Genomic DNA, 22,588 nt, shown 5'->3' with positions numbered 1-22,588 from the left:
AATGTTCCATGAACATTTTGAATAGGTGTACATGTGTGGTGTGGTCTAAGATAAGGACCTAGTGTGTCAAAGTATGGATTTTGACTTGAGAGTGGATTCTGGTATACCTGAAAGTAAGTAGAATAACACGGAATGAGTTGAATTTATGATAAGAATGTATAAAAATGTAAAATAAATGCAATGAAATGAGGAAAAAATTATGAAAAAGTTGGAATTTTTTTTTGTAGTTTTTTGTGATCCGGTGGCTCGATTTTTTTTTGCTTGCAATTATTACAGTTTTTTTCTCCTTCGGTGCTTCATTAAGAAAAAAAATAAAACAGCTCACCAACTACTTAATTGGACGTAATGAATGGTGTTTACTGTTTATTATAAATGTAGTACAATTAGTCATTTCTTTGGGTGATTTTCAATCATTTTTGGATTAATATTTCATTAAAATTTTACCATTTTCGTGTTGGTTTTTTGATTTCAAAATGCTGAATTTTCAGGCTGGTTGAAATTAATGCAACTTGATCAATTTTTGACACCTTGCGTAGCAACTTTTCAAACTATATTGATGGATGGAAAAATTTCTTTTTTGTTGTTGTTCGTGGTTCCGGTGCCTTGATTTTTTTTTTTGCTTGCAATTATTACAGTTTTTTTTCCGTTGGTACTTCATCATGAAAAAAAAATGAAACTGCTCACTAATTAGACGTAATATTGAATGACCACAAGTAAAAGTTACTCATGTCTAGTGACAAGTCGAATTCTTGCTTTTCTTCGGCGACATCGTAAGGTTTTAAATTTTGTTATTTTTTTAATAATTCAAAGTAATTTTTATTCATTTTTGTTCGTTTTGAAAAAATTTGTCCATTTTATGAATTTTTTTCAAAGTTTTGAACCATTTTCTTGTTGATTTTATTGATTTGAAAATTCTGAATTCAACTTGGTCGAGATTACTGCAACTTGATCAATTTTTGACAGCTTTCGTAGCAACTTCTTAAACTTCTGATGGGTGGTAAAATTTCTCCAATGCTCAGAGCTCTCCTTCTCATCCACCAATTCCATTTCAAATTCTACTCTATCTCAACTAATAGAAAAAAATTGCCCACCTTCGTCACCGACAAAAGACCTTCATTTATACCCAAATCACCCTAGCTAAATTTCTCGCCAACAAACAACACACACACATATCCATTCCGAAGACACGATTCGTAGGTACCTGCTACCTACTACCCCATCCAGCACACCCCCATCGTCATCGAAATTACTAATTAGCTTCGCTCGAATCGCGCCCAAACCCATTTATCACCGGAATATCTACAGACACACACCGAAGCAAACATGTCGCCCATGGTATCTCGCCGTATAAAATTGTGTGTAGCTCTCGCGATACGAGAGTAGAATATCGCGCGGATTATTTGTTAAGTTGCAGAGAGAGAAAGACAGAGATAGAGTAATATTGTCGTATATATATAATACATAACGCGCGATATCAACTTATCATTATTCAAAACTAATACCGTTCGCCTTGGGCGGAATAAATTTCGCATTAAACAATGTTCACGTTATGAATGCTATATGCAGAAAAAAGAAATATAAACCGTTAAGCCCTACGTATACGTATAAAAATATAATAGTATTCGTCGAACTTCGCCATATTCTTCAAAAAAATACTCAAATGCTGAAAGCAAACTGAAAAATCGCTCCAATACTTTTTATTTATTTTTTTAAAAACTCTGAACATTTGACATTTGAAATTCAAAAGATCGAACAATTAATTTCTTCTCTCGAGATACTCGTATAAATTCTATAGCTGCAAAAATCCCTACGGTATGTCGATCTTTCTTCTTTTCAACTATATTGACTTTAAAATGTAAACTTTATAATTTTCTTATGCTCCTATCCTATATACATATAGTGTAGTAAGGAAAGGTATAATACTTTACGCGGAAATCGAATTTGTGATTTTTTTATTTTTTTATAACCCAACCACAGTCTGCCAAATAAACGTAATATATGTCACTCAAAAGTACGCAGCAGAAAAAAACCACCTCTAATTCTTCGTTCAGTCATCATTCATCAAAATTTCAACGACATATCGTGACATAACGATAATGCTGTGGGAATTCTTATACTCGTACTATAGAACGTTGTACTGTATACCCAGCGAATGAAATTTATTCGTATCGAATCAATCTCCCCTTCAACTTTATTGCCCTCTTACCCCTTTCGAATAATTCTACTCTTTTCCCAAATCGCTTCTAGAATAAAAATCCAATCCACCCACCTACGTAGGTATATATCTTTGAATAATTAATATTTTTTTTTTTCGATTAATTTCGATGGAAAAAATACCTCACATCTTATCTACTTATTCTTTTCTTTTTTTTTTATTATGAAAATCCACCCCTCGATATCGTGTCTCTTGAAAAAACGCCACGCAATCGGTAGTTAAATTGATATAAAAAGAAAGTTTCGTTTTTTTTTTACCCTGATCGGAAATAGGACTATTTAATTTAGCTCGTGCACGACCCACAACGATGACGACGACGTCGGTGTGTCGTATTTTCACTAAACTTATTCTCCTTCTTCTTCTTCTTTTCAACTTCAATTAAATACGCGGAGGCGCCGAAAGAACGCGTCAAGGGAGGGGAATTTACATTCAGCCAATTTTACAGTTTAAACTTTTCATTTTATCGTTCACATGACCTAAAGCCTTCAAATGAAGTAATAAGCTTTCAACGTAAATCGCTCAAGTTTGTGCAGTTAAATAAAAAGAAAAAAAAAGAAAAAGCTGAGCTCTGTGTGAGAAGTACGACGACTACGACGAACGAGCAAAGAACTTTGCTGGGGGGGGGGGGAGGAAGCAGAGTGGTAAAAAAAGTTGAAAAATAACTATAACACAATTTTGCCCTCCCGTCTTTTCTCTGTTGCAGGTCGTTTTTTTCAAATATCGCTTACAGTTACAACGTAGATCAAAACTCGCTCTCTCTGCTTTTACTGTACTGTGTGCGCTCTATTCAAGGTAGAGAAACTTAATTAGAAAGCGTGGTATATAAAAATTCAAACTTTTAAAAAGCTACTAACTCGAGCCATTATCGTCGTAAAATGTTATAATGCTTTTTTTTCCTCTTCGTCTTTCGCGCTCTTCACGTCTCGTCACGCTTACCGACTCTCGATCTGTGTTCTCTTTCTCTTTCTCTTTACCTATCCTGTGTATTATTAACGAGTAATATGCTGTGCAATATTTTTTACTCTTTTCACCCTCAGTTTGTAGTACACGAGACTGAGTGAAATATTTGTTTTACATTATATTCGCTATTCATGCATAAACACATCTGCAGCGTGATAAAAAAAACTCGATGGTGTCTCTTCTCGCTTTCTTGTTGAAGTTTTTTTCAGAGACTTTTATTAGTATAAATTTCGAGTTTTTTTTCGATGGAAAGTAATATCGTCTGCTGAGATGGATATCGAGTTGAGAATCAGGGAAGATGGAGTATTTTTGATAGTGAATTTTTGATTACTGATTTAGAACTTGTTGCGATTGTGCTTTGTTTTGAAGTACTTACTGCTACAGGTGAAAAATCCTGTATTTGGGGAAATGGTGCTGAGAATCGTAAAATTGAGTTATGTAGAGCATAATGGGTTACTTCAATTTGGAAATGGAAATAATGGTCAAATGAAACACTCCGAAATGTCGAGTTGATTTTTTGCAGAACGGAGGGGCAGGTGAAGTGTGAAAAATACTCCGAAATCTTGTGACTGCTCCTGTCATGGGAAGGGATGGGATGAAAACCTGAAAAGTACTTACTGTGCTTCAGGCCTAGTACATATGAATTTCTTCAAGTTGTGGATCCAGAAGAAGTACATCAAACGAAATCTCAGATTGAGAGATTATTCCTTCGGATATAGGAATTCCTGTAAAAATCATGGTCTTCAAAGAAACCGGTTCGAATAACTCAATAAAGCATCAATTTTTCAAAATGGAAAAGTTTTCAAGTTGCTATGAAAAAAAAAGTTTGAAATTCTCAAATTTTTAAGCAGATTAAATGTTTTAATTAAAATGTTCAGTGTTGTAAAAAACATTCTTCGTGTTTTCATCTTTTTTCACGATTTTTGCTCTGGTTTTACTCCAACACTTCAATAGTAACAATTTTTACATTTTTTTCTGAATTTTTTTTTGGCAAAAGCTAAACAAGTTGACAGAGAAGCAATATTTTCAGGGCATCTATATTCGAACTCATTGAAACTGAAATTGGAATACTCGAGCTTAATGGAAAAATAACTTGAAAAACCCAAACGCATGATTTTTCAATTTCTGAACTGTGAACTCTTCCAAGTAGGTCGATTTTCAAGTTTTTACGATAAAATTGAACGAAGCTTGAAAAAAAAACGCTTTTCTGAACTTATTCCAGAAAAATGTACGTGTTTGAGCTTTCTAAGCTGATAAAACCCTCCTTCTTTTCCATTTCCATGGGGCTGCAAAACTGAAAAAATGAAAGTACGAGATTAGGTAATGCATACTTACAACTTTACAAGTATGTAGCTTTTCAGTGTTCGCTTCATCTGTTTTTTCCGAGTTTCTGTTCAGATTTTTGTTTTGATTCTGGGTTTTGTTTTTTTAATTTTCTGTTTTTCAATTTTTGCAGTTTTCGGTTTCATTTTATATTTTGTTTTTTTTCAACGTTTTTTTAGTTTTCCAAATTTTCCAGTTTTTTCCTTCTCAGTTTCAGTTACTTTATTAAAATTTTCAGTTACTTTATTAAAATTTTCAGTTCATTTTTTTTGTTTCAGTTTTCTCATTTCTTGTAAAGATTTAAACATATTTTTTTAAAAAAAGGAAAAAAATTATATGTGAAAAATTGAAAATTTTGAGGTGAACTTAAAGTGAAGAAACGAAATAAAAAACAAGGCAAAAAACCTGAAAAAATGAACAACTGCAGAACATTGATACCTACCTGAATATTGAAACATGTAGACTAAAAAAATTGAAAAATGAAAATTGATAAAAGGAAAACTGAAATTGAAATATAAAAAAGTAAGATCTTTGATAATACTTTACCTTAGAGACTGGATCTTCACCTGTTATAAGAAACAAACAATACATACGAGATTACAGCCTGAAGAATAATCAGACCTCTAGAGGAGTTTTTTAATTTTCAACAATTCTTTTTTGATGTTTTGAGTATAAATTTTGTGTGATTTTGATCAAATTTTACGATGTTTAAGTCATTCATTACTAATCGCCGGTGTGATAAAGTGATGCGTTAAAGGGGGGGGGGGGGTGTAGACCGAAATTTCTACCCTTTTTGCCTCAGACCCCCCCCCCCCACCAACTCAGATTTTTCCACTCAATTAGCCAGATGTGGCTCGAACAAATTTTGAAAGCGGAGTTGAAAACAAAAATGTAGAATGATTTTAAAACATGATTATTTATTTTTTTTATTGATTTGGTAATGTTATGTTTCCAAAATTTCTCAGCGTAATAAATTGATTAAATTCTGAGAATCGATCGATCTTTTCGTCTTATTTAGTTGTTTTGTAGGATGTTTTTTTTTTGTCCTACAACTTACAAGTATGAACGTATTATTGTAAATTTTAATTGAAAAGATGTATTTAACTAATTTTTGGAAACAAACCAAGACTTTTGACCAATTTTTGACAACAAAAAAAAAAAAAAACAAAACAAATAGAGATTTGGATTAATTATCAAACGAAGTACATACCTACTTTTAGAAACAACATATCCTGTATTTGGGGAAATGGTGCTGAAAATGGAAGTACTGATCTTGTGGAACACTCCGAAATGTGGAGTTAATTTTTTGCAGAACAGAGGGACAGGCGAAGTACATATGAAAAATACTCCGAAATCTTGTGACCGCTGCTGTCATGGGAAGGGATGTGGTGAAAACCTGAAAAATACTTAGTGTGCTCCAGACCTAGTACATACATAAGAATTTCGTAAAAAGTTGCGGAACCAAATCGATGGAAGAAGTTCGTGAAACGAAATCTCAGATTGAGAGATTGTTCCTTCGGATATACGAATTCCTGTAAAAATCATGGTCTTCAAAGAAAACCGGTTCGAATAACTGAATAAAGCATTAATTTTTCAAAATGGAAAAGTTGCAAAGTTGCTATAAAAACAATAAAAGGTTTGAAATTTTCAAATTTTTTATCAGATTAGATGTTTTAATGAAAATGTTCAGTCTTGTAAAAAACATTCTTTATGTTTCCATCTTTTTTTGTTTTTCTATTTTTGCTTTGGTTTTACTCCAACACTGCAACAAGTGCAACAGTAGTAATTTTTACACTTTTCTCTGAAATTTTACTTGGCAAAGCTAAACAAGTTGACAGAGGACCAATATTTTCAGATCATTAATGTTCGAACTCATTGAAACTGAAATTGGAATACTTGAGGTTAATGGTTTGAAAAACACAAACGCATGATTTTTCAATTTCTGAACAGTGAACTTTTCCGAGTGGGTCGATTTTCAAGTTTTTATGATAGAATTGAACGAAGCTTGAAAAAAAACGCTTTTCTGAACTGATTTGAGCTTTCTAAGCTGAAGAACCCTCCTTCTTTTCCATTTCCATGGAGCTGCAAAACTGAAAAAATGAAAGTACGAGATTAGGTAATGCATACTTACAACTTTGTAGCTTTTCAGTGTTCGCTTCATCTGTTTTTTCCGAGTTTCTGTTCTGATTTTTATTTTGATTCTAGGTTTTGTTTTTCAATTTTCTGTCTTTCAATTTTTTCAGTTTTCGGTTTCATTTCATGTTTTGTTTTTTTTTCAACGTTTTTTAGTTTTCCAAATTTTCCAGTTTTTTCTTTCTCAGTTTCAGTTACTTTACTCAAGTTTTCAGTTCATTTTTTTATTTTTTAAATTTTTTTTAATTTTCAGTTTTTGTCATTTCTTGTAAAGTTTTAGGTAAACAGATTTAAAAAAAATAGAAAAAAATTATAAGTGAAAAATTAAAAAATGTGAGGTGAACTTGAAGTGAAAAAACGAAAAAAAAAACAAAGCAAAAAACTGGAAAAAATGTGCAACTGCAGAACATTGATACTTAGCTACCTAAATATTGACACATGTAGACTGAAAAAATTGAAAAATGAAAATTGATAAAAGGAAAACTGAAATTGAAATACATATAAAAAAGTAAGAACTTTGATAATACTTTACCTTAGAGACTGGATCTTCACCTGTCACTAAAAAACAAGCAATATCGGATAAATTATCGATATATCGACGTATCAACGTGGATCTTATTCAATCTTCAATAAAAAATATCGCATTGAATTAAATTTAAAAAAAATTTATTCAATTAGTCAGCTATTAAAAATAGCTAAAATTTTAACAACGTATATAACATGTACGAGGAACATCAGAGGTATGACAAATTGATGAGTTGAGGGGGCGAGTGAGGTAAACCGAAATTTCTAAACTTTTTGCCTCAGACCCCCTCCCCCCCCTACAGATTTTTCCACTCAATTTGCCAGATGTGGCTTGAACAAATTTTGAAAGCTGAGTTGAAAACAAAAAAATGTAGAATGATTTTAAAACATGATTATTTTATACCTACAAAAAATTGTAATTTTTTTTATTGATTTGGTTATGTTTCTAAAATTTTTCAGCGTAATAATTCTGATTAAATTTTGAAAATCGATCGATCTTTTGGCTAATTTAGTTTTTTTGTATGAAGTTTTTTTTTTCGTCCTACAACTTACAAGTATGAACCTATTATTGTAAATTTTAATTGAAAAGATTATTTAAAAAATTTTATTTTAGCTATTTTTTGGAAACAAACCAAGACTTTTGACCAATTTTTGGCAGAAAAAAATCAGAGATTTGAATTAATTATCAAAAGTGCGTGATAATATAATATAGCTTAGTGAGAATCAACCAATACTCGTATGGTGAACGCAAACGCAAAAACTCTCTTGCAATTAGCAGATCGTCTTCTGCAGATAAGGTTAACAGGGTAGTAGGCTATATCTAAATCGGATAAGGCCATCTCCTTGAGCACCTCATTAACGCGAGTTGGTGACATCGGTATGTTTGTATTAAACCCGCAATCAGTTCAGTCCAAGCACCCTGAGGGGGCGTGTGGGGGGGCTTCCATTATTTTCCCATTGTCTCGAGGTACTCAACTTCAGCAGCGCATTCCTCCAAAGCTATGATACTTTAATCAAAACTGATTTCACAGTTCGAAAGGGCACTGCATTCTGAACTTTTTAAGCATTGTGAAATTTTTAAAAGTTGATAGTTGAACTTTAAAATTGAAATTTTAAATTTTAAAATGGCGCTGTAAGTGAGAGCTACCATTTAAAATTCTGAAAAAATTTCCATAGATGTACCTTTTGATGTTTTTTCGAAATATTTAATTTTAGAGATGGGATCTTTTAATGGAGAGGGAGCATCCCCTCCCCCCAATATGGGCGAAACTTTCAAAAGAAATCTGGAGCATGTGATACATATCAAATAGTTTGGTTTTGTGACGTTTAACACGAATATGACGTCAGATTTTTGATTAGACGCCATCGACGGCCCCCAGTACCTCCCCAAAGGGGGTGACCCCTCCAAAAAAATGGTCATCATTTGTGTGGCACATGAAATAGTCTGTTTTCGATATCGCTGAACACGACTATTGCCTTAGTTTTTCGAATCGACTTCACCCATGGCCCCCAGAACCTCCCCCAATAGGTAAAAGTCCAAAAAAATTGTTGGGGGCCGTGGATGGGGTCCAATCACAAATCTGACGTCATATTCGTGTTCAGAGTCACCAAAAACATACTATTCCATGTGTCACAGGAACAAAACGCTTTTTTGAACTTTTATCCCCTTTGGGGAGGTGCTGGGGGCCGTGGATGGGGTCCAATCAAAAATCTGACGTCATATTCGTGTTCAGCGTCGCCGAAAACATACAATTCAATATATCACATGCCCCAGATTTTCTTACGAAAGTTTCGCCCAAAATTGGGGGTGGGGGTGCTTCCCCTCCATTGAAAGATCCCATCTGGAAACTTGAATATTTCAAAAAAGCATCAAAAGGTATATCTATGGAATTTTTTTCAAAATTTTAAATGGTAGCTCCCACTTACAGCGCCATTTTGAAATTTGAATTTTTTCAAGTTTTGAAAATTTCAAAATGCTTAAAAAGATCTGATGCTCTACTACAATCCTGCAAGAACTGAGTTTTTTATTGAATCGCTTTTTTGCGGCACTGAGATGCCAATTATTTCTATAAGGGACTACAATATTTATCTTGAGCAAGGATATGCGCTATCGGCAAGAATATAGTAGCGATCTGTTGAAATAGAATTTGTTAAAATACAAAATTACTATATCAATTCTTTGATTTATGAAACACTTACTCTCGTTTCCACATAGGGCAAGGAGAGAGGAGAATGTATGTTTGAGTTTTTAAAAACACGAGTGTCGTGTACAGAACCCGGAAATCCCAGGTAGACATCAGTAAATTTACTCTCGTGGTCAACCAATGCTCGAAGTTGTAAACTATAATATTTTTTGCGGTTAATATAACTCGCTGGATCATCATCTGGCTTATCAATGCGAATGTGAGAACCGCCCAAGGCACCTAAAAAAAAAAAGGATCAGTCAACATTGAAGGAAATTTTACTGAAAATCAGAATACATATGATTAATTTAATTCATACCAATGACTACAGGAAACCCCTTTCTTAATCGAAAATGTTGCTCAATTTGTTGTTTTTTTATCCTCGTCGGGTAATTTAATAACCCTAGGGACTAATTCCATTAAAAAATCAGACACATTGAACCCTGGTAATGATATTGAACAGTGACTCGAGTGTTACATTGAATCTGTCCGCTACATCTCTGTAGGTGGCAGTTTGGTGGCCTGCGAACCAAAGAAAGGTGAGGATATGGCATTCAGCAGATAAAGGTGTCCTTCCTCCTCTGTTTCCTGCAAATGAAAATTGAATCTCGTTGCAAGAAAGAAAGAAACCCATTTTGGCATTTTTCTTTCTCACCATCTTCCTATTCATTTTGAATAAGCAGCTCAGTAATTGAAAAACCAGACGATCATCTGCAACTTCGCCACCTCCAAATCGCAGCATTTTAACCACAAAGTGTAGGTACAAATTTTGATTACTTACTTCCGGCATTCTTAAAAAAACTGATAAGTCACACTAGTGTAAAAAGTGAGCGTGAAAAGAACAAACCTTCAACAGTTCAAGAGTTAAACGAGATCGGTGCAACACACTTTTCATACTGAACTTCGTGTTGACTGTAGTTTAACTGTTTGTGGTACAAATGGCCCTAGGAGTTTCACTTTCTTCAGTCATTTTATTTTTTAAAACTGTAAAATTGCATATAAAAGGAGAAAATATCACGTACCTAATCTAAAATGAATGATAGAATTAGTACCCCTAAAAAAGTTTTCTACTAAAATACTTCGGTTGGTCACAGTGAATGATGATAATGATAGCACATGATTGGTTGTTGGACTGGAGAGATGACATTCCACCAATCATATGCATATGTATTTCACGTTGCCAACCTATATTTTTAATGAAAAACTTTCTTAGGGGTACTCGATATTTCTGGGCACCCTGTAGCTCTCGACTAATGGCGAATTGATGAAAACCCGGTTAACAAGCCTGCTAATTTTCTTTGACCCGACTGGTGACGTAAGTGCATTTTATTTTTGCATTGGGAAAAATCATCAGTCCACCAATCATCATATCGAGTTAAAATTCATTATCTGTGTGTAAAGATCTACAGCTGACTGCTGCTAAACTGAACAAAAAATGTCGCGCAATTTTTGTGCATCTTATATACCGTTTGCCCTGTTACCCTGTGGTCTGTCTGTAGGACTGTACCTCTACCTAAGTATATTGTTGAAGAATTGAAGTCTTGAAGAGCCGCGCCACCGTTTAGTTGTATTGCTATTTGTTACATAGCTATGGCAGCTGGCAGCAATGTTTTTTTACCTATGTGTGTGTGTGTGTGTGTGTGTGTGTGTGTGTGTGTGTTGAAAGAAAACCTTTTCAAGCCGATCGAGTTCGAAGAAATCGTCCTTGAAATGTTGGTTTAGAGCTAGTGATGCGGAAAATCGATATTTTCGAACTATCGATATTTTCACTATCGTTTTTTTGGTCTATCGATAGGCATCGATAGGCGGCGCTGGACTATCGATACTATCGATAGTCTATCGATTGTTTTTTGAACCTAGAATCCAATATTTTTCTGCAATTCGGACTAGAAAAGAAACTCAAATTTCTCAACTTATGCTTCAAAAAAGGGAAAAAGGAGCGAAAAACCTCGAAAAACGGGAAAATTTTAAGAATCGATTTTCTGGAGACCATTATCGATAGCATCGATAGATCAAAAAGATCAAAAATATCGATTTTTTTCGCTATCGATAGGCGTTACTATCGATAGTATCGATAGTCACATCGATTTTCCGCATCACTATTTAGAGCACCACGACATTTCTCGTAGTTGAGGGAAGGGAAGACAACGTACGAATTTTGGCGATAACTGATAGTGATAAGAATCTTATCGCATGCACACGTATCCATTTTCTTTGTTCGTCTGCTTCGTCGAAAAATCGAAATTCGTTCTGTCATTCTCATTTCATTTTCATCAGTTGGTGATTGCTTCTCGAACGTGTGCACGTCTTCGTTGGTCGCGTAAATTTCTATTTGAATTCTTTGTTTTGAAATACCTAATTGTAATTGATTTTTTAATGATTGCGGTCAATCTGAGTGTTTCCTAAGTTTGAATCAGTTGCTACTTGTGATTATGATCAATGAACTGCGTTTCGTCGTTGGATTTTTTTTTCATGTTGCTGTATGTCTTCCTTGAAATTCGTTATTTACATGAAATTTTATGCTGACGGTGAGTGTTTTATTCTTTCTATTCGTATTGATTACTTATATTTTCATGTACATACATAATTACGAAGTTTTAATTGCTTGTGGAATGTTGGTAATTGACACGACCGTTGATCAATTTGATGCTCTGCTCTGTTGAATCGTGAGACTTATCGAGATGGGTAAAAAATGTCGCGCCAAATTCTAACATTACTACAATCGTTTTATTCGAACTCTCTTTCATGCTTGAACCATGAACCTTTCACCTTTGCAATTTATTTTCTTCTAATTCGATCCTGTGACGATTTGAAATGAGTTGAAATTTCGCGCTGAATTCGAAAATGTGGAACATTTTGATCAGATTCCCTTTTTTACTTGGCACCGGAGTCTGTGTGCTCTGGCCTACGGGCGACTTTGGCCGGATTACCTGTCAAATCATCGGTTCGTGTCCTTTTACTGGACGGAATTCTATTGTCTTGGCTAGCGGATTTATCGCTGCCGTCCTGAGTCATAGGGATCTTCTCGAAGTCGTCCGAAGACTCCTTCGAGTTGTTCCCTCGTCCTGAATTTGCGCCTGCTGCGGCAGCCATGGCGCGACTACCAGGTCTCCGACCTTATGTCCTGTATTTACTCCTGTATAAAACTCTAACTCTGCAGCTTGCTTTAGACAACTTCGCCGCTCAACGCGTAAATCTCATTGCCTCGCCCTCCGAAGAGTTTGAGGTTGCGCTCGAGTCGTTGCCCGCCCTCCGCTTCGTGGAAGCGTGTCATCAAAAATTTGCCAGAAAATTTGCCGCAGTTTGCCCGAGGTCTGCCGTTTTTGGTTCCTACGCGTTTTCTTTTAATCGCTTTATTCACTTTTTATAACGCCAAAATTCGCAGGGTGCTGTCTCCGATAACCACCGGTGGGCAAAAAGTGAGTAGGGACGTGAGGTTATTTTAATCATGTTTTTGCGAGTCGTTTGAAGAAAAATTCAGAAGTATAAATCATCGAAGCAACTAATAAGCAACAACCAAATGCAAAAATCAATCCTCTTGCAATCAGCAAATAGCTGATGAGTGATAAACTTCCTTCGTTTTTCGATTACGTAATCGTGATTCCATAAATACGCAATACAGGGGGCTTACCTTCCCCTCGTTCGTACGTATTTGAATTTACGCATACCACTTAGATCAAGTTTATTACCCCCTACTTTGAATTCAAAAAACAATTACTTACTGGATGATTTTCCAACTTTAATTACGTTTTAATTAAACTTAAAGTGGAGTAAGGCTACAAGAATATTTTTACGACTGACTCTGGTTTCAACGGGCTTTTGAGGGTCCTGCGAGAGATAGCGATGATTTCAATTTTCTTTCTATTGAATCCTGTAACGTTGCTTGGACCCCTGGATCTTACTTTTTTGCAATTCGATCGTGTGATGTATCCAAGTGGGTTGAAATTTTGCTCCAAAATCGAAAATGAAGAACGTATTGTTCAGACTCCCTCCCACTCGAGTTTGGTGACGCTTTCCACGACAGCCGCATGGTAATGTAAGCGTCTGAAATACAGTATTCAAATGCTCTTTCAGTTGAATGGAGGAGCGAAATCTGCCGGAATGTACGATACGACCAAAATTTCAGTATTGGTTCATTCCTCGCGATACATTTCCTCCCAAATCCATGAATGTATTTGTTATGAAAATCTAATATTGTTTAAGCACAATGCTTTTTTTCATTTCGAAAGCATAAATTGTGCTGAATCTGAGTCGGAATCAAAACATACTAAGGCCCTAACGCACCAATGTCCAACTTCCTGACTGTCTCAAGGATAACTCAAATAACCCTCACTTTTTAAAAAGGGACAGCAACCGAATGAAACAACATCAAAGAACAGAATTTTTTGACTCGTGTGTTCGGCTGCCTCTCTCTCTGTCTTCAAAAGTTGATTTGTTCCAAGCTCTTGTGAGGTTATTTTAATCGTGTTTTTGTATGTCGTTTGAAGAAAAATTCAAAAGTATGAACTAATTAAAGCAAGCAATAAGCCAAAACCGAATGCAGAAACCCTCTTGCAGTCAGCAAAATAGCTGATGATTTGTTTGTCATGAATCTTGTGTAAATCTGGAGTTTCTGCGTTTATGGTGGAAGCAGAGTCATTCCACGTCAATTCGACCAAGAAGTGCTAAGGATGGTCGGCGATTTTTTTGAAATTTTTTCTGAGGGAAGGCCTTCTGAAGGGATGACCGATGGCGCAAATCGCAGCCCTCTAGCCCTTTTTTTAAAAGCTGCTAGGAGGTGTCAAAGTTATCAGTGAACATTAAATATCATCCATTTCAGCAGTGGATTACTCGATAACCGCGATACCTACCAAAATGGAACTTTTACTAATAGTAAGGGGTTTTGAAAGGCTTTTTGGTGATACCATAATAATCAGTGTTGCCACTTTTTTTCGTACAAATAATTAGCTCCAAAAGTTCAAAACGTAGTTTTCATATCGTTCCGACTCTCAAAAATTCTGAAAAAAATATATAATGGACAACTTTTCATGCTAAACAACTTATTGAAAAATTTAGCTGGCATTACCTATGTCGTAAAGCCGATTTTAAAAAATTGAAAGTTTGCAAATGTGATTTTTTGATTTAAAACATTAAAAAAAATTTTAACCGGTGAAGTTTACCCATTTGACCACTATTTTTATGTATCCGTTGAAAAAGTTGAAAAAACCCCATCACTCGATGAAATAAACTCATCACAAAAAATCAAAATTCGAAAAATTCAATTTTCAATTCCGAATATCAAAAAAAGTTTGAATTTATTCAGTTGTCTTATTTTGACCTCTTTCTGACGTATTTCATGAAAAAGTTGATAAAAATTACACTCGTAGCAAAAAAATTAAAATTTGTTTATTTTTTCAATTCACTCAGAATTTTGATTTTTTTGTATTGTAAGTACTTACCTCAGCTGCTAGTTTCCTTTCTGTGACGCGAATCATATTCAACAATTGCACGAGTGTCTCATGCCTTGGGTGCGATTGCGGAATATCTCGGAGGCGCTCTTCCGGCATTACTAATCTCGTCGAATTATTTTGGGGTGCCTGAAAACACAAAGGACAGTACATCCGATATTATTAATGGGAACAAATTCACCAGTCATTAAGAATTACATGCACGTGGTGAATACAGTACTTACTCGGTTTTTCATGTTGTCCGAGTTTTGTCTATTATTTTTGAATTTCGTTGAGACATTGTATCAAAGCGAAAGTTGCAGATCTCTTGTAAAATTACCAACTCAAAATTTCAAATTATGAATTATTGTCGAAAAATTACGGACAGACAGAAGATATTATGTTTTACGCTTCACTTCACATTTCACAATCACAATCTGATCCTGATGCTACCGAGCAATGTTGCCATTTGAAAGGTACATCGGATATGATCATATCTTTTACATCTTCCATCATACATTAGTGAATTAGTGCTGCATGTATAAAATGATGTAATTAAACAAATCCACAAAGAAAATACTTTTACCCTGGTGGATTCCCCGAGGGCGCACTGCTTCTGCAAGTTTCTTTTCCAGATCATTGTTTTTTGTCATGGCTCTTTTATTTGTTTCATCAGTAAATCGTATTCTGCTTGCTTTTGGGCTCTTTATCATATTTTTAGCTGGATGTATAAAATTATCGAATCAGACGAATCCATAAAGAAAATTCTTTTACCAGTATGAATAGTGGATAGAAATTTGTTGTAATCAATTATCCATTCCCAAACACTGGTTCAAGAGCCTTTTGTGAGATGGGTTGAATATACTAGATAATAAAACCAACTTTTCGGTTTCCCTTCCCAACAGATCAGTGTCACATTATTTTTTCGAGTCTTCAACATAAATATCTTTGAAAACGTGATTTTGTACCTATCATTGGACATGAATTTTTATTAAGAAGATAGAATTGATTCGTAATTTTTTGATTATTCGAGTCTCCTCATAATTTGAAAAATGATACACATCTTTAGTCGACATACAAACGGATGCTGATTTGCATTTTTCGATTTCGGTGACTTTTGATCATCATACTTGGGCCAAAAAAATGGAGAAACATCAAAATTTTATCAAATAATTGACTTAGAGAGCTGAAATATGGTTCATAGGTAGATATCCTGTTTTCAACCCCTCGAATCGATTGAAAATGGTTTCCAGCTGTTTTGAGCAGTTCTAGAGCCTTCGTCAGCAGATTTTTGAAAGTTTAACTTTCCTCAAAACAGTACTAGGTAAATGAAGTTGATGAGCTAACATTCTGCCTGTTCATTGATTTCAGAATGATGAGTCGACTGGAGCTTGTTTTAAACCGTTCTGGAACTGGAAATGTTCTATTTTTCAGAAAACGAAATAAAATCTGTCGAAAGTAACGGCTTCAGAACGGTTTGAAACAAACTCCAGTCGACCCCACATTCTGAAATAAAGAACTGTAGAATAAATTTCAGCTTTTAAAGAATTTTCTGGAGGCTCTAGAATCGCTTAAAACAGATTTAAACCGTTTTTAATCGATTGAAGAGGGTCGCACATGGGGTATTTGCGAAATTTCAGCTCTTCAGGTGAATTTGATTATTATTTCTTGCTCGAGTTTAATCTTCCACAATTCGCAAAAAATCGTATGATACATTTGAGCACCAAAAAATTGACTAACGATGTATTTTATAATGCTTTTTCGATCTAGCACTTGTCTAATTCATAGATTTATTTATCACTTCAAACAACTGATAGGCTGTCAGCAGAAAGCAAAACCCTTCTTGCAATCATGCTGGCGAATTCAGTATCGGGAAATAATGAAAGGACCTTCCTGTTTCTGGACATGTGGGCAATTCAGAATTCAATGAAATGTGAAAACACTGTTTAATAACTAATTTAACGTGAAAACTACAATATTCAAAATGGGAAAAAAAAAGAAAAAACGAAAACGAAGTGACTAGGTTGAGGTATTGTAAAACAAATTTCGAAAAAAGGTAAATTAAGTAGTGTTGGAATTCAATTTTTTTTTGAATTGATAATTTTTTAACAAAATTTTAGAACCATTAACCAATTTATGGTGAAAGCAAATAATGCAAAAACTATTTTTCAATCAGCGATTAACTGAAATTTCTAGTGGAAAACAAAACCCATCACTTGAACGAAAAATTACTTCAAATCTAGTAATTAATGAAATGATTTTGCCCCTTCCTTCTTCAAAGGGTAATAACCTAGAAAATTTTATTTACCTAAGAATAAAAATTTCAAATTTATTTCCAAAAAAATTCGGCAGTTTTTGTACTTTTATGGAGAAATGATGAATCAGCTTCAGTTTGGTATTCAATGAAAGCGAACTTAGCAAAAAAAAAAAAAAAAAAAAAATACAAACATCGACCAATATGGTGAACGTAAATGCAAAAACTCTCTTGCAATCAGCGAATAGCTGATGGTTTATTCAAGTCCACGATTTCGTCATTGTTTTAAAAGCCTTAGAACAAAACGCATCTACTCCATTTTTCTGATTTCCCAGGAAAGGTGGAAAACCTCATAACGGGGGGTAGGGGGTCAAAAAAGGCATTGATGTAACGAGGAATACGGTTTGAAAAGTGCAGTTGTCCAATTTTTTTTATGCATTGGGGGGGGGGAGAGGAGAACAAAGAAAAAAATATGGTGCGTTTTGATTTTTTAAAATGAATAATTTTATTGCGTTTTGATCCAAAAATAACGACTTTTGCAACACGGTTTTTATAATTATCAAAACGAACTAAGTCCACTTTACAAACCATCAACGAATATGGTGAACACAAATGCAGAAACTCTCTTGCAATCAGCGAATAGCTGACGGCTTGTTTAAGTTCATGGAAAACCTCAGAACGGGGGGTAGGGGGTCAAAAGAGGCATTGATGTAAAGAGGAAATTAATACGGTGTGAAAAGTACAGTTGTCCACTTTTTTATGCATGGGGGGGTGAGAGGAGAACAAAGAAAAAAAATATGGTGCGTTTTGATTCAAGTCTGAACGATATGAAAACTACGGCAGGTAACTTTTCGAGCTAATTTTTCGTACGAAAAAATGTGACAACACTGATTTTCTTGATATCATCAAAAAGCCTTTAAAACCCTTAACTATGGGAAAATGTTCCATTTTGGTAGGTATCGCGGTTATCGAGTCATCCACTGATGAAATGGATGATATTTCAAGTTTACTGAAAACTTTGTCACCCCCTAACAGCATTTGAAAAAAGGGTTGAGGGCAGTGGTTTGTGCCATTGGTCATCCCTTCGGAAGGTCTTTCCACAGGAAAGATTTCCTAAAAATTTCCTACCCCCCCCCCCCCCTACTACTTGTTGGTCGAATTGACGTGGAATGCTTCAAAAGAGATAAAGAACAGCAACAAGATGAAATAGCGTCATGGAACAAAATTTTTGACTCGTGTGTTACTAACTTATTCTGTCAATGTATATTTTGAATTCAATTTTCAAACTTTATCTTGAACATGTGAGGTAATTTTAATCATGTTTTTGTGGGTTGTTTGAAGAAAAATTCAAAAGTATGAATCATTGAAGCAACTAATAAGCAAAAACCAACTGCAATAACCCTTTTGCAATCAGCAAATAGCTAATGGTCTTTTTTTAATGATCTTCCACTTGCTTTTTCGGTCTTGATGTTGAATGAGTATTGCAAGAATACGTCAACCATTGGTTTATTTTGGAAGTGGACTTGATTTGTGAGACCATGGTCTCTATCACTTTCGAAATCGTTAGGATTTCCATTTGAGCGAGAAAAAAAACTAGATGCTCAAAAAAGTGAAAAACTGTTATCTTCACGTGTTATATTATCCAGCATACACACTACACAGTATACTTATTATAGGTATTCATTGTACGATTTGTACGTATGTATGTATCAAGGCGCGAAAAAAGACGATGCGATAGTACATACAAAAAAAACCCTCTCTATAACCTTTATGTCAAGACGTCATATCATATAAAGGTTTTTTCTGAACGACGAACCAGTGCGTTTTCATTCGCTGTCATAATCAGAGTTGAAAATATTACAAAAAAGTTTTCAATTCGGTACCTAACGCTCTGTAATTGGCAGGTTTTTGATAAGGTGAAATATTTTTTCACGTTGTTGAACCGCCTATGCCTCATTCAATCTGCTACTATATACGTCCGAAGACGAATTAATTTTACACGATGGCACGGTTGCGCTTTTTGCACCCCTTACCTCCCCCTCCCTCCCCTTGAACAATTAGGTTACCAGACCCGGCTGGTTCTCTACGAAGGGGGTTGTGCAAAATGAAACGACGAGCTTTGCACGTAGCCTAAATTTGTATTCGTCGTAATGAAATTCCTGCTTATAACTGGCCTTTTCGTAGTAAATTTGCTGCGCCCGACGTCTCAGTGAGTAAGCTTAGACTGATTTAATCATTTTAAAAAATTACCCACGCGATGTTTTTTCCCTGTGCTGTGATGCTGATGCTGCCGAGGTAGAATATTTAAAAGATGTCGGTCGATGAAGTAAAGAAGAAAAAAATGGTATACGTGCGTCCGTGTATAATCATCCCTAGTTTTAAAAATTTCTTATACATTTTTTTTCTTCGTAGCAGCGTACCTCTAACGATAAAGGTATATTTCTTGCGAAGCTCCGTATAGGTATAGAAGAAGGAAAAAAAATGAAGTGTAACATTTCATCAGTCGAAGTAATAAATTCGCTGCTGCCGAGCAAGGTAAAACGACTGAAAGGGTATAATAATAAAAATAGAATAGGCAATATATCATAAGTACTAATAAAACCGTTCAAAATCAAAAATATATAAAATAAAAAAAAAATCTACAAAGAGGCATAAATATTAAACGACGCGGTGGCAGAAAAAAAATCCGCGCGCTTTCACTTTTAAATTAAAAAGTGTCGCTTATTTTTTATTTACATAATTTACGACGTAAATGGCCAACGATAGGGGGATATAGTTTTACAAATTTTTTTATTTACATTTTTTCCCCCTTTACTTGGTTGGTTTTGGTAATGCCACTTGCGTTGTTGTTGTTGCTAAAATAACGTCGTCTTTTTTTTTCACCGCAGCGACAGCAACAGCGACGACGGTTTGCGGCCATATTAATGTCGTTCATTTGCGTCGTAAGGTGTAAAATTTGAATTTCAGGTTTGTTTGGATTTTTTTCTTGTGGCGTTGGTTCAAGGGTAGATGAAGCGGTAGGTGTTTTTTTTTCTTCTGTACTTTGAGGTTCGAAATGGTGAATTATGGAGTGAAAAGGGTGTGGAATGGTGTTTCGAAGAGGAGGAAGGGGGATGAACGAGGCACGATTAGAAATTCGTGTGAAATGTCTAGGTTTGGTCGTGATGGCAATTTTGCTGTTTTCATGGACTGGAGACCGTTCATTTCGAATTGGAAATTGTAATGTAATGAACTGATTCACACTTTTTTGCTCGGTTACCTCCAGACTCGAGAAGTTTTGTTTCGCAGTAGATAAGTGTGCTTTTTGAGGATATTTGCGCAGACTGTTGTCATTGAATTTATAATAATATGTGTGTTTTGAAATTTCTCGGTATTAAGTGTAGCCGGACATTCTCTTTTTTTGATGATTTTTTGACAAAATCGTTTTTGTTTTTCTGTTGGATGCTCATCATCATCAACCTATGAAGAAAAGTACCTACTCGTATATGTGTGGAATACAAAACTATGTAGTATATAGAATATTATAAATGCAAGATGAAATGACCAATCACGGTGCTACTTTACTTTATGTAGAGGCATTTTGGATGTGGAGTAGAAATTCTGGAGAAAAAATGTATAATCATACCTTGTTAACACTTTTAGGTATAATATTTTGGCCCCAACACACGCTGGAATGTCACAAGTTTTAGACTATATTCTAACCCTCAAGAAAGCGATTCTGTAAATCAAATCGGGGAAGTGAAATGTTTTGCGTGGAAAATAGGCTTACGGACGAGCTATGAAAAGCCATTTTCATTCAATTTTCTCAAGAATTTCTGTTCATCACTCACGTAACCCTTTATTAACGTCTTATGTTCCATCCTCCCTCCTCTCTAAAAAAAAAGTATTGAAAATAAAAATTGATTAATGCATAATTATGTAATTGATTAATTAAATTACAGTAGTAGGCGGGGCACTTTGGGGGTTCTAGACTTTCCGTGGGCCGACCCAAAGTGTCCCGTCTACTTTTTTTTCTTCAAATTTTTTGTATCATTTTTTTTCAAACAAAAAAAAAGTGAGCAAAACGATCATTTACATATTATAGTACATACCTAATAATTAAAAAACACGATTACTTACATTATAAAAAAAAATTAAAAATTAAAAAAAACACAAAAAAATACTAATTAAAATAAAAAACGGCACAGCCATTGGTTTACATAGTATTAATTGATAAATCTTAAAACATAAAAAAAAGACTAGCTGATTGACATACCAATTACCATTCATCCATCCATTCATTCTATCACGAACACATACACAAACACACACAAACACAATACATACATATACTCGAACACATTCGCGAACAACTAATTAAAAACATTAATAAATCTTTTAAAATCTAAATAAAAAATATAAAAAACCATTCATCCACATAAACACACAAGCATACTCGACACATTCACGCATAATTGATTAAAATTACACTTAAACATATACCTAATTAGAACTTCGTTTTATAATAATTTAATCGTCGTCAATCTCCTCTTCGTCATCGGCATCGTAGCTGATACTATTATCAGCGTCAGCTTGGTCATCGATCGGTTTTTTTTCATGCCATTTTTGGTATAAAACATACGTGTCATTTAACTGATTTAAAGTTAGTAGTTTGAAGGAGCTACAACCTGGGGTTCTTTGAAAACTAATCGCGGCATATAATGCTTCATTCGGTGGTGTATAATTGTCCATATTGAAACTATTCAAGATGTTGAAGTTATTGAATGTTGAACACAGAAACTCTGCTTCATTCTGCCAAATACGATAGGATCTGTAAATGAGGAAAATGAATAATACATATTTGATAAACAGATCGTTATTTATTTATTTTTATTGTTGAAAACTATACACACGCATCGCGCGCCTCTTTTAATCTTCGGTGAATTCGTTCCACCATGCCCATTTGCCTTGGGGTTGTAGGCTGTAGTTGAAATCTGATTTGATCCCAAAAATTTGCACAATTTGCTCAACAATTCCAAGATGAACATGTTCGAAACGACTGCTTGGGGGAAATCTGCCAAATTCAGAGACTGCGTGGCGATGAGTTTTCACCTTCTGCCACTGGTGGCAAGTTTTCACCCATAACTTGATATCTCAATTCATGCCAGGCCAATAAAAACAAGTGGAAATTTTTCTGAGGGTAGCTCTCCTACCAGAATGGTTCGGATCATGCAATTTGGAAAAAAATTTGCGACGCATTGCTTTCGGAACAATTGGCCTGCAGTGTCCGAGGTATTCACTGAATAGAAGGATTGAATTCAAGTTTTCGACGAAAATTTCTTTCAAAACGTGTTGCTGGTAGTGATGGGGGGAAAAGGATGGTAAACGTAGATGAATAGAGCAGTACCATTACAGTCCGAAACCCCTGTGATGAATTTTTAGATTGCCAGATTACCTTCCAATTCCTTCAAAAGGGACGATTAACATGAAAAACACTTGTGGACATTATTTACACTTGTAGGTACACTGAGCAAATCGTGAGATTATCTGTAAATCATGAATTAAAATATTAAGGTGCTTTAGACCTTTA

The sequence above is a fragment of the Planococcus citri genome, chromosome 3 (genome assembly GCF_950023065.1).
Source record: "Planococcus citri chromosome 3, ihPlaCitr1.1, whole genome shotgun sequence".
In the NCBI taxonomy this organism is placed as follows: Eukaryota; Metazoa; Arthropoda; class Insecta; order Hemiptera; family Pseudococcidae; genus Planococcus; species Planococcus citri.
The sequence above is the reverse complement of the archived record's forward strand: the minus strand, read 5'-3'. Positions refer to the sequence as shown.